This window comes from Nannospalax galili, unplaced genomic scaffold (genome assembly GCF_000622305.1).
Source record: "Nannospalax galili isolate Female #2095 unplaced genomic scaffold, S.galili_v1.0 scaffold1214, whole genome shotgun sequence".
NCBI classification, from domain to species: domain Eukaryota; kingdom Metazoa; phylum Chordata; class Mammalia; order Rodentia; family Spalacidae; genus Nannospalax; species Nannospalax galili.
The window spans coordinates 758,456-772,709 of record NW_008334871.1 but is presented as its reverse complement, the minus strand read 5'-3'; the positions used below and the strand labels follow the sequence as shown (position 1 = coordinate 772,709).

At 36.3% G+C, this 14,254-nt stretch overlaps 1 protein-coding gene across 1 annotated transcript in view; it reads right to left on the bottom strand.

Moving 5' to 3' along the window:
- Ndst4 (N-deacetylase and N-sulfotransferase 4) overlaps positions 1–14,254 on the bottom strand; it is a 327,838-nt gene that overhangs the window by 280,749 nt on the left and 32,835 nt on the right. The window lies entirely within an intron of this gene.

Here is a 14,254-nt window from a genome sequence, read left to right as displayed (position 1 = left end):
TGGCTAGTAATACATACTTTTAACTTCAATAAATGATTCTAAAACTTTTTTTTTTAAATGACACAGTGATACAGGCTTGCAATCTCAGTCAAAACTAGGAAGGCAGAGGTAGGAGGATGGTGTGCTCCTGAGGCCAGCCTGGTTGCATCATGAATTTGTAGTCAATCTTGGCTAAGACCTTGTTTCAAAAAACAAAACAGAACAAAAAGAATAAAACAAAATAAAAATAGAATAAAACAGAATATAACCAAAAAGTCCAATTATCATTGATGTCTTGGGATTATTGGTGGATTTCTAGATTCATTTCTACTGAAACTGTTAAGATTATTCAGATTCATAAATGAGGGATGTGGGTCCCTTTGCATGCTAGCTCATAGTTAATGAATGACAGAGCTAGCAGTCAACATTTTCCTAAAACAGTTTCCTAAAAATGTTTAATATTATTTTAAGCTACAAAGGAAAATTTTCCAAATAAACACATGTAAAACACATGTCCAAAATATATGGGGATTGAACTCATGCAGTATTTGTTTGAAGAAAAATTTCCCAAACTGGAATGATTATCTTCTCATCATACAGCTCCCATACAAAACAATCCAACAATGAACAAACAAGACCCCGCTTCCTTTGAGAAGATGATGTGGAGTTTGGCTGTATTTGCCGCTTTTGAGCAGGCAGCTGCCATTCTAAATTTTCACCCTGAAGAGTGCAATCAGAAATGCATAACCAGTCGAGCATTACCTTGTGTCATTAAAAATGTACCTAGGCATGAATTTTTTTTTGGTTTATTCTGCTCCATTCTTTGTGAAGATGATTTATGAATTGGAGAATCATTGTCATTCATTTATTTTGGAAAAACTCACAGCTATTACCTCTTTAACTATTGCTTTTTTTTGTTATGTTTTGGAAGTTTGATGAGATTCACTAGTGAAATTAGATGTTCAGACTACATGAAAATGACAAAATAAAATAAAATGACATTCTCTCTCTAAGAGGCACAACAAACTATTCTGAGATAGTTGGAAAAATATCTATATGTCTGTCTACCTATCATCCATCTATCTATCTATCTATCTATCTATCTATCTATCTGTCTGTCTGTCTGTCTATCTACTATCTATCATCTATCTGTCTTTCTGTCTATCTACTATCTATCATCTATCTATCTATCTATCATCTATCTATCATCCATCTATCTATCATCTATCTAATGATTCAGTGGCAAGTGGGCTAAATCAGAAAAATCAGTGAACAAAGGAAAACTATAATTCAAATATGAATGTGAGCCATGTCATAATGGTAATGACAGCAGTCCAGTTCACGAGGAAGATGTTATAGCTAGATATCCTTAAAACCAAAGGAGAAGTTCAGTGTTTCAAAATAGTATAAAGATCTTGAGCAATGTAAAACAAGAATTTTGAAGAAATAAAATCAAACAATTTCAGGAAAACATATACTACAAAGTAGCTCACAACAATATTTTAAAAAGAAATATAATGTTCTAATCAAAGCCCAAAATAGTAATTTTGAATAACTTCAAAATTAAATGTCTAAGCTCAGATAGTTTTAGGGGCTACTTAATAAATAAGACTTGCATTATACAAACCTGTGGAGTTAGCAACAGATGAATATAAATGTGAGTTCCAAGCCAAGCACAGTGGCATACGCCCATAATCCAATTACATGGGAGATTAATGAGTTTAACCCCAGTCAGAACTAGAGTTCCAATCTTGTGTGGGCTACTTAGCAAGACATGTCTCAAAAATTCAAAACAAATAAACAACCCACTCCCTAAGGACCAGTCATAATGTGTTAAGCAATGATATATTTTACTACAAAAAAAACTCAGTATTTCTTCAAATCAAATAATAATAAGGGATGTGAAGAAATGTGGTAAAGCAAGAAAAAATATTTATGAATATGTGTTCTGAAAACAAATTTCAATCTATTTCTAAAAATCAATATAAAGAGAAAACATACTTCAAAATTTAAATGAGAAAGGCACATACAGGCTTTGCAAGATATTTAACAGAAGAATAATCGTTAAATGTAAGGAAAAGCATTTGGCCTTATAATCAAGAAAATATAAACCAGAACCCAAAACAATGTTATATCTACAAAGTGCAAAAATTTTAGTTTGGCAATTAAAAAAAATTTATGTGTATGAGTGTTATGCCTGCATGTGTGTAAGTGCACCCGGGTCCTGCAGTGTTCATGGAGGACAGAAGAGGGTGTTAGATCTCTGGAGTTACAGATGGTTGTTAGCAGCCACATTGGTCCTGGGATTCAAACCCCGATCTTTTGCAAGAACAGCCAGTGCTCTTAACTGCTGAGTCATCGCTCCAGTCCTAATTTGGCAATTTTAATATTAGATAGGACAGTCATTAAAATTAAAACAAGTGTAGTGAGCTAGGCCTGTAAATATCTAAGAAGAGTAATCCCAAGAGTAATCGGAAGGGAGAAAAACGTTTGCAGTAAAAGATATGGCATGAGTGTGCATGTATGAGAAGGGGAAAACTAACACTGAACAGTTTCTTGTTTAAGTATACTCTAACACATGTGCCTGTACAAAGAAAATGATACACTCAAAATTCCAGATGCTGGTCACCTCGCTACTGGAGCAGCATCATGCGTGACTGGAAAGGTATTGTTCTCTACCCCGATTTCAATGGGGCATGAAAAATTCCTACTACCATCCAATAAGACATTCCTTACATAGTGTCTCTAGAATGTTTGAAATACTGAAAATTATGATGATAAAGAAACACATCAAAGAAATATTTGATTTAGGTTTGTGGGGAGAAGTGTTCACTGGAAATGTAACCAGGCAATGGGCTGGAGGGCTGGCTTAGGAGCCACAGGAGTCACAAGGAGATGGGTGACAATCAGTGCCAGCCACACGGATGCTCGAACGTGCTACCTGCTTCCTGAGCGAGAGCGCTGGTGCTACATCAGCTCCCTCAGGAATCTATATCTGAGTTGTTCTTTTCCAGGTTAATTTAATTTATTCAGAATACGCTGTGTATTTCCACCAGAAATACATGAGATGTATTTTTTGCTTTGTTTTATCGTTCTCTTTGGTTATTCTTTAGATATAATGCCGCATTAGTGATCTTGATAATTATTATAATAAAAGCACGAAGAGACTAATTATATTCTAAGCTATTAACTAACTACTATACACATAATCACAGAGGTGATAATATAAAGAAAACCAATCAGAAAGTGCGCTCTTAACCCCAGAGCGTTTAAGGTTCCCCGCCCCCAAGATTAAAAGACTACTTACTACAAGGGGTTACTTTTCCTCCTTTCTCAGACTTTGTGAGTTCGGTCACTCTTACCAAAATAATTTGGAATATTTTTCCTTTTCCATGGAGACCACTGCTCTAATTTGAGTAGTGAAAAGAGCCTATGGACTCTAATTGGGTTCTTTCCTGATTTTTCAAAAGATCACTCTCTTAGTAATTATCTTATAGTGCAAAGTAACCCAAGAGCATATGAATGTCAGTATTATGCCATTACCGTCCAGCCTATCTGGGCACAAATAAATGCAGGGGCTGCTGAATCTCTAAATTGAAATCCAATTTTCATATTAAAACATTAGAATATTCCGAGCATAAAATCCACTTGTCACAGGTCTTATTTCTAAAAATCACTTTCAGGGCTAATGATATGGCTGAGTAGTGGGGTATGGGTTTCGAGTAGAAAAAACAGCATGAAACAAAATGAAAAGGAACAGAGTAGACCAGAACAAAAGCTGATTAACATTTGGAACAGCAGCCAGGGACTGTGGAGATGGTTGAGTAGGTAAACTGCCTGGTATGCAGGACCTGCGTTTGGATCTTCTACACCTATGTAAAAGCTCACCCAGCTAGGAGGCAGTACTCAAGCCTGTAGCATCAGCACTTGGTGTCTGGGCTGGAGGGGGTTGGGGAGAGGATCTGGAATAGACAGGTAGGCATCCCTGGCTAGACTGGCCAGCCACTCTAGCTAATTAGAGAGTCACAGCTTCAGGGATGGACTGTATCTCAAACACTAAGGTGTGGTTTAATAGTGGAAGATAGTCCTTATCCAACTGTGGCCTCTACATGTCGACACAGGTACAGGCAAACATGCTGTGCACATATACCATACACAAACATATAGCATATACACACAAAATAATAAAACTTTAAAACATAGTATATATTTTCTCCCTTTTCACACTCAGTAAACAGTTCACTTTTATATAATTTTGGTAATTTCTTCTTAATTGGAGAAAGACCCTTTTGCTTCCATAAAGTACCTCTTTTTTCCCAAGAACTAAGCTGAGTACCTGGTGGCACTTCACTGAAATCAAGAGGAAAAAGGAGGCCTGAAGAAATGGCTCAGAGGCTGGGAATACCAGCTGTTCTTGCAGAGGACTGGGCTTCTGTTTCCAACACACAGTGGCTGGTGGCTTGCAGCTGTCCATAATTCCAATTCCAGGAGGCCTGGTGCCCTGTAAGGCCTTCATGAGCACGGCATGCACATGGTACACTTGTGCAAGAGCAGACAAAACACTCATATACATAAATAAAAATAAATCAATCAAAAAATTAAAGAAAAAAGAAACCATCTTGGACAGTTAATTTTTTTAACTAAAAGAAAGAAAAATATGATAAAATGTATCCTGGCTGTTGACTTCTTCCAAGTAAACTAGAAATAGTTTACTGCTAAATCTGCCAGGACATTCTATTTGGAGACTTTCTTTTTAGCTAAACCAAACTGTATGTACTAAAGAATTTTAAGTTATAAGATGATCCTGTGTATATGTGGAAGAGAAGCTGTTATTATAAGCTTCTGACAGTAACTATTTATTTTCTAGCCAAATGAGGGCATTGTAATAGCACCTGTAACTTATAATAATGGCTTCTTTTCAATGTACCTACTGATCCTCTGTGGTTCCAAGAGCGGTTACTCAGCAGGGAAGCCTGGTTGAGGATGCCAGGGCTGCAGATTCAAGGGATGCTTACTGGTATCTCACATGCTCCGGTTGTTAGCAAGGACCTTCTGCCCGCTGGACTGCCTGCCATGTATCCTATAATGAACTCCTTACTGTCACATATTGCCACCTATTGCTGTCATGCAGAGTTATTGTCTCTGTGTTCTCTAGAAACCTTCCAACAACACAGGTCAAGATACCAGATGACATCCTCAAAGCATTCCTTCTTTAGGTAGTAAATAAATTATTTTATGATTATCTAAATCTTAATTTTCCAAACAGTTAAATGAAGTATAATAATTCTCATCTAAATACTTTAAAAATAATATGTAAAGCTACTTTCACATGCTTTTAAGACATAATTAAGAGAAAAATCATCTCATTCCCTAGTTTTGAAGTTGACGCATACTTGTGAAGATGCTAAGAAAGAGATTGGTAATTATCAAGAGATCAGGCTAAAGAAAAGCTATCATCTGCTGAGGTCATTAGAATATGTGTCACATTCTCAAAAGAAATAGGACTTGAGATATCTTTTTTAAAGTTTTTAATTAACACATTATAATTTTATACATTCATAGGTATGGTGTGATATTTCAAAATATGTACACAATGTATAGTAATTAAGTAGGGACAATTAACATTTTGTTATCAATTCTGCGTGCTTAGAAACTTGGGTCCCTGTTTTCTAGTTCTATATAAAGTTTAGAAGAGATTACTGTGCACTACAGTGCTCCTTCTACTCTGTAGAGCAGCCTAACCCATTCTCCCTTCCTAACTGCTTTTTATCATCGTCCAGCTTCTCTCCCTACACCAACCCCTGCTTGTTGTCCTCTCTAGAATTCATATTCTACTTTGATGCACTGTTTGAAATGAATCCATTAAACATTCTAATCAAAGTACAGAATCTGAAAAAATAGGTCCCAGTAAATACACAGAAAACATAGTTGAGAAAGAAAAGGAAATAACAAAGAGACTTAGATTAAGTTCAGTATTACTAAGCAGACCATGCTCCTTTGTCTTTTATGTGGTAGATAGCCAAATAATAAGTGGTTGTATTTCCACAAAGCTTTGTAAGAGTGCCGGTCTTCATAGTTTCTGGTCAACAGAAAGAATGGAACACTGGATTAACTGAAGAACCACAATAGTTGGTAAGTTTAAAAAACACAAATGATATAAAGGAAGGGGAATAAGGGAGTAGGAAGGGTTAACGAGTGTGGTGAACAGAGGGCAGGACAGCGTGAGTGTGGGGAGGGACAGCTATCAATAAAGGTCTTCAGAAAGAGCAATATGGAAAACTGCCACTATAGAAGCTACTCAAAGTATATACATAAACACTATAAAAGATTTAAAGGAGTTGACTTATAATGAGAACATGGGCCCTAGTAGACACCCTAAGCTTGCAAAGTAAAATGCTCAGTGCCAGAGATCGATTTTGTCTTTTGAAGCTATTGCCCAGGGTTCCCGTAGACCTTTAAACAATACTGGCTATTGCTGCCGTTCTTGGATACCCACCAGAATTTCATGGTAAGGTCCTATGGCTGAAAACACTACATACATAAATTATAGATCAAACAAGAAGAAATCGAGTTGGTACTCATTCCAGAGCCTCATCACTAATGACGGGACAGTATTATGCATGTTATCCAAAGAAAAAAAAATTAGTCATTCACCAGCCGTGAATCCTGAGATCTACAATAACGACTGGCCTGACAAGATATGATGTCTGGTGAAATGGTGGCATGAATATTATGGGAGTAATCAATCACTTTCTAATTGGATTTAAGGTCCATGTCATAAGACTGACCATTCTTGGCACTGATATCAGGTCTACGAACATGCGGTTAGACAGGCCACAGGCCATAAGGGAGATCTATACTATTATCCTGCTAAATAAATATAGTATTAAAGTGACAATGACTTATTATACTCATAGATTAATGCATCCCTCAACAGTCACCAGAGGAACTTCCTTAAACAGCAGATGGTGATTAGCCCAGAAACTCACAACTAGCCACTTATATCAAACTTCTGCCTCCAAAGGCTTTGAGATCATTGCAGAAGTGGTGGTGGGAAGATTAAGAGCCAAAGGTTGTAGATGATCACAAAGAAAAGGAGTTTTCCAGGCAGCTGGAAACCTATTCATGAATTCAGCAACTGTGACAGCATATGCAAGTACCATGTTAGCTTGAGCCAGGCAAAATCCCAGCATAGACGTGAAGAGGTGGATAAGAACCTCCGCCCCTTCCCAAGGAACTTTCAGAAACTGATGGCAGTTGGGAAAGGGGCAGTCAGTCTCTTTCAAAGTGTAACTCTTGGTAGGTTGACCAGACTCCAGGGGATGGATCCACACCAAAGACCATTTGACCCTTATATACATATATGTACATGAAATTGGGTGGGAAGTGAATGAAGGGGATAGATAGAAGAGGGGATCTAAATACAATCAAAATATATTGTATGAAATTTGCAAGAATTCAATAAAAAAGGAAAAAATATAACCAATGAAGCCCATAGAAAGCTTATATTCTGTATGTTGTGTTTGAAGCTCTCATTGAGAAGGAGCACATTCTTAGAGGAATCTGAAAGAAGTGCATATTGTCACTATTCTATCAAACCTGCGTGACTACATCAGACACTCTACTCCAAGATGAAACATTACCCCTAGAGGCCATGATGATACCTAATACAAGAGGATTTTTAAAAATAAATTTTAATGATAAAGATAATCCTTTATTAATTTTGATGTTCCAAAAAATATATTATTTCTCCACCGATAACACTTTTTGGAATCAATATTATATGCATATAATTATGCATTAATGAAAATGCATATGAAAATGCCATTATGAAAACCATAGATGCTTTATGAATCAGAAAATAGTAAATTTAAGTGTGTAAGATATCACCTTAAACAGCCTAAAGCCATCTGGTCTTCAATCTTCAAATGTGCACAAGTAATTCATGATTGACTTAAGGAACATAAAATTATAGTATCCCCTACCAGGATCATAGTTCTGACTCCATTGGTATCAAATATTTTTCTGGCTTTTAAAATGTAACTGATTTCTAGATGTTGATAGACATAATCTTTTCTTAATATCTTGAATTTTTAGATGTATAATAAATTTTTGTTGCAATCAGGGATTGATTAAGGATCGTTAACATAATTCTTTTCCTCCTAAAAGACCTAATAATTTCCACCCTAGTTGCTTTGGATGTAGGAGGGCACAGTAAAATGAGATAAGGTGTGAAGGATGTGACCAAGAAGTAGAATCAGAGAGGATAGCTTAAATTAGAACCGCATAGTTAAAGGAAAAGCACTTTTATGATCAACTTAAAAACACATATTCTGTTCTTATTCAAAATGATGTATTGTAAAATGTCTTGCTCTGGAGACCATAAGATGGCTCAGCAGGTAAAAGCACTTGCCACACAAACATGGGTGACCTGATTTTGATTCCTAAAACCAACCTAAAGATGGAATGTGGAAATCAATTCCACAGAGTTTCCCTCTGACCTCTATAAGTTTGCCATGACATTTGCTCCCACAACATACATCATATACACACAATGCTTGCACACCATAACAGTAAAATCTTTAAAACGTTTCTTCTTTAATGGTCTGACCCTATCTCATGTTAGGAAGTTGGGGTTAAGGGAACATACACATATATACACTTCTATATGTTGTTTATCTACTCATCTATCAACTATATACATAGAGAGCAAAGTTGTGTAATAGAAGCATTATATTTACTGTTAAATGCTCCTAGCAGTTTCAGTCCAATTGTGTAAATGTCCTAGAGATTTTCAGTCACACATTTAATTAAATTGCCACCTGTAACATTCCTGCTTTGCTCCATTAACTCTATGGAAGAATTCCATCTCTCTACTCTCTACTCTTAACTTTATTTATTTATTTTAATTCTGTGTGTATGAGTGTATGCCTGCACATAACTGCACCTGTGTCTTGCAGTGCCCTTGGAGGTCAGAAGAGGTTGTCAGATCCCCTGGAACTGGAGTTACAGATGGTTGTGAGTTACCTTGCGGGTGCTGAGAATCAAACCTTGGTCCACTACAAGAGTGGCCATTACTGTTAACAGCTGGCCCTCTCTCCGGCCCCTCTACTGCTCTTCTCTCTGCTTTCTTTATTTCAGAGTAACGTAGAAAGTTGTGCAATACACTCACAGTAAAACAATTGGTGTAGAGTGTAAGGCATTCAAGGCTGCCTTTAACTTCATCTGTTAGTGTCTGACTAGATGTTAGTGTACTAAAAAAAGTAACATGAGGATGAAGACCATGAGACTAACCAAAATTATCCTATACTTAATTCAAGATCCTTTCATACAAATTCATATTAATCCCAAAATAAAATAGAGATGAAATAAAATGTAAAAGATGAACTGTTAATAAACAGTTTTTATTTACTGATAGGTGAATATTCTTGAGTTTGTCGAATTGTTTGTTTAATAGTTCTTAAGCAAATACCTCTCTAATAGTATTTTATTTTTGATGCCATTACATCTTAGTGAAACTATTTCAGGACAAAACTGCACTTGATACCTCTTATCTACCCAAAATTACAGCGTAGCCCAGCCTCCTGTAAATGTGCTCAGAACATTGATAGTATCCTAAAGTTGATCAAGTTCTTTTAGCACATAGGCTGTTTTATAATGAAAGGATGTATCATATTGCTTTATAAATAATGTAGAGAGCCTGGATATGCTTTCATACCATTTTAATCCAGTGTATCATAAATTAAACCAAATTCTGGGAGTATATGGATTGAAGTTCAAGGGACAGAAGAACATAAAGGACTGGGTAATTATTTAAAGAAACAACAGCAGAAAACTTTCTAAATGTGGAGAAATAGAAAACTTCAGATGTAAGAATAGCAAAAATGTCTAAACAAACTCCAATCTAAATGAACCCATAACAAAAACAATTACAGCAAAGAAGTAAAGAGCTAAAGAGAAATGATGCAACTGAAGCAGCAAGAGAAAGAAAAGACCAGCACGTTTGATGAGGTTCAACAAGGAAGGTGGGAGTTTCACAGGGGCAGCACAGGCCAAGAGAGAGGGAAGGAAAAATAAAGGGCTGCAGGAAGTGAACAGTCGCCAAACAAGACATTCTATTCTGCAAAGCTGAGGAAGCAGAGCAAAGAAAGAAGAACCATAAAGTCTTTCCCAGGTTAGTGCACGGCACAGAGGCTCACAAACACCGACCTGTCCTCAACCGTTGCTAGGGAGAAACATGAAAACACAAGAAAGCACAAACTTAGTGAACAAAACGAGGACATACCCAGCCACATTTAAGACAGCCAAATACTGTCCTGATTCAGTGCATAATCGGTTTTATCTGAGGATGAAGATTTAAAGACAAAAATAATACCTAAGATAATTTGTCAACTGAAAGAATAATCATAAAGGAAAATGAAAATCAAAACCACCAGGAGACGCCTCCTTGCCCTTGTCAAAATGACTCTTATCAGAGAGATGAAAGATAAGAAGTTTTGATGAGGAAGTGGAGAAAAGGGAATCTTGCACACTATTGATGTGAATGTAAATCAGGCAGTCAAAGATAAAAGTATGACACTTCTTAACCTACGGTTATTCAAAATAGAATTAACATTTGATGAAAAATGTCAATTCTGACCATACAATATGAAATGGAATATGTATATATAATATACAATATATAATATTTCATATATAACATGAATTGGAATTTGTATTATAAAATAACATTGGCAAGCTCTTGTTCATTGCAGCAATATTTACAATAACCAAGAAAATATAAGACACTGTGTGTCCATCAGAGCCTGGATGGATTAAGAAATGTGGTCTAGATCTATGTATAAATAGTATTCATTTTATATGTATTAGATTCATGATATATAACAGACCATTATTCTTTCTTAAAATGTAGAAAACCATCTGCAAAACATCATGTGAAGCCTGCCACAGAGCGTCAGGCACAGCATCATCTTATTCATGAAAAGCATAATCAGGATGTTTGAAATCCCATCAGCAGAGTAGAATGGTGGTTACCAAGGGTTAGAGGATCTGGGTTTGAGAAATATTCATAAAATATATGAATATTAGTTAAAAAGGAATAATATATTCCACAAATCTATTGCATAGTATAGTGGTGCTAGAAAACTTATGAGTTATTATTTTGAATATCATAGGGAAGTGAATTTTGGATGTCCTCACCAACAAGAAAAAAATTAAGTATGTAATGTAAAGCATTTATTAATTAGCTCCACGTAGGCATTCAACAATGTATGCTTGTTTCAGAACATCATGTTATACAAGACAAGTATTCCCTAGTTTTATTGTGAATTAAAAATATAGAAATAGCTTTATAGAAATCGGCTCTGAGGAAGAGCCATAAACAACCAAAAAGGCCAGAGAAGAGCTTCTTCTTCAGTGGAACTTTTAAAATTGAGATATGTATGTATAGTAATAGATAATATATATTAATTAATATATATAGTGTGTGTGTTTCAGTAGGCTTTTGAATAATACTTTTCCCTCTGGTTTTTCACACCCCCTAAGCACTACTTATCTCTCCTCTCTCTCCCGTTATAACATTCCCTTCTCCCTTTCCAATTAAATACTCCCATTTTCCCTATTTCCTCATTGATATCATCTGTCTCTTACATTTTCCTTATCTCGAGCTCCTTCCTCCCCTTTACTCTTATGGTTCCTTTCCATTCTCTTAACTCCTGTGGTTACAACAGGACATGTACTCACATCTAAGGATTTGGAGTTCATTTGTTTTCTTGATCTTACCCCTCTTCAAGAAACTTCTTTTGTAACAGATGGAGACTATTGCTGAGTTCCATAATTGGTCAAATGCAGAGAACAAGTGTCTGTGAATTGCCTGGCCCTAACCGATACATCTACAATGCAACCTCTACACCTAAGACTCAGAAAACATAGTGGGACAGGGGCAGGGAAAATATTAATGCATCTCTCAAGTCTCAGCAGTGAAGCTTAGTCATACAACACATGGTAATCAACACAAAAACCTACAACTGGCCAAAATGTAGAGAATAAGACACTGCAGAGTACATGTCCCTGATAGGACTCCTTTATTAAACCTCTGCCATGCAGGGCTCAGGGACTACTGTGGAAGAAGGGTGAAAAGATGGGAAGAGCCAGGGGTGGTAGATAGTCACAAGGAGACAGTGTTCCAAGTGGCTGGGAGCTGGTTCATATGAACTTAAAGCAATGGTGCCAGCACACGTAAGACTCAAGCAAACTCAAAACTAGAGAAAAATTAAGGTTAAGGTAAGAAACCTCAACCTTAGTTGAAGAGCTGGAATCTGATCACTGCTGGGTAAGGGAGAATTGGTCTTCTTTAAGGGAGTGATGCTAGACAGATTGCCCAGATTCCTGTGGATGAACTCACACAGAGGGACATCTGAGGACACAAACTTGACTTGATAGGCCTTAGCACCACCAGAATGCATGAAATCTGGTGGAAGAGTGCTTTGGGATGGTGCCGATAGGGGAGGGGTCTAAATATGATTAAGATGCATGAAATAGACAAAAATTCAATACAGACTAGAAAAAAATTAAGAAAAGACATGAGAATTTGGATGTGGGAATTTTCACAGGCACCCCACTGCTAGATGAAATGCTACAAGGAATCAGTTGCTATTGAGTGAGGGCGAATGTTTTTCTCCAGGGACTAGCTCTCTGATAAATGAAGTATTCCCAAAGAAGCAGCAGTAAACACAAGAACACAGAACACCAGTAAATGGACTCAGTGCATTCTATACATGTACATTTAGAAATGCATTTGTGTAGCAATAACAAAGAAGATGACAAGAAATTGATTGGGAATGGGGGCATGAGGGAATTAGAAGGCACTGGGAGGGGTGGACATGATGCAAATAAAATACTCATGTATGAAATTCTCAAAAAACCCCCAAAACATTAGCATTTAAACTGAATGAAAGGAACAGTTAATCTAAAAATAAAAAAGAAAACAGAAAATTAGAGGGAACTCAAATGTGGTGACTTAAAACAATTTACGGTTGACTTAAATGATATATTTGAGTCCAAGTGAGCTATGTTTTGCTCAGTGGCTCTAGAAACAGTGTTTGCTGGTCTACTTGTAATGATAATTTTTAAAAATGTGAACATATTTCATGGGTATCAATAGTTGTCATAAAGTTTCAGAATGGGAAGGTGTTTTCTTTAATTATTTTATTTATTATTTTTATGTGTATGAGTATATTGCCTGCATGTTTTTAAGTGCATCCATGTCGTACAGTGCCCATGTAGGTAAGAAGAGAGTGTCACATCACTTGGATCTGGAGTAATAGATGGTTGCTAGCTGCCGTGTGGGTGTTGGGAATTGAACCTGGATCCTTTCCAAGAACAGCCAGTACTTTCAAGCACTAAGCCACCTCCCCAGTCTGGGAAAATATTTTTTAAAGCCCTTATTTTGGAATAGCATCCAGTTCTAATCTTTGAAAGGTGAACAGCTCAATATACAAAGCTTAAAACAGATAACATCATAACAACCTTTACTTCTCTAAAAGTAATGATTTCTATCCTATTTTGTGTTTATGTCTTTTAAAACACTTTGTGCACAGAGTCAGTTTAGTTATATTTAAAACAGAATAGTTTCAAGCCAAACAGCAGGTGAGAATGTTGTACTGATACAAAAAAGAGAATTATTATCAGAATTCTAGAATTATATACCTAACCATGTGCATCATATTTTGCTGTTTTTGCTTTTTATTTCTTGCCATGTTACCCAGGCTGGCTTTGGACTCCTGCCTCAGCCTCCCAAATAGTTGGAACTAGAAACTGCTCATGTTTGTGTTTGGCCCTTTCTGTACCAAGCACCAATCCTGGACCAGTTTGCCATGTAGCCAACTGATTACAGCCTAGAGGTACTGTCACCTTATCCAAAATACCAAAATAATATCATAAATTAATAGAGACAGCCTCTTAAAGCTAAGTCCTTTAAAAACTATTTTTGTTAATATCTATATTTATGATTATATAAGCATTTCACCCAAGTAAATGCTATGCCTGTTTGAGGTTATAAACAAGTTGTGGGCTACTTTTCCATCTTGTTTTTCAACTATGCTGATTAAATCCAATGAACATAAGGTGATTAGTTCAGAAATAGAGCACTACAGCTATATTAATTTTATAGTTATCAACAGCCACACATTAAAATGTAGAAGACTTTAAATGGATTCTTGTGATAGTCATGGCATAACATAAAGTAATGTGATTAAGTTCCACTTTGGAGTATTTC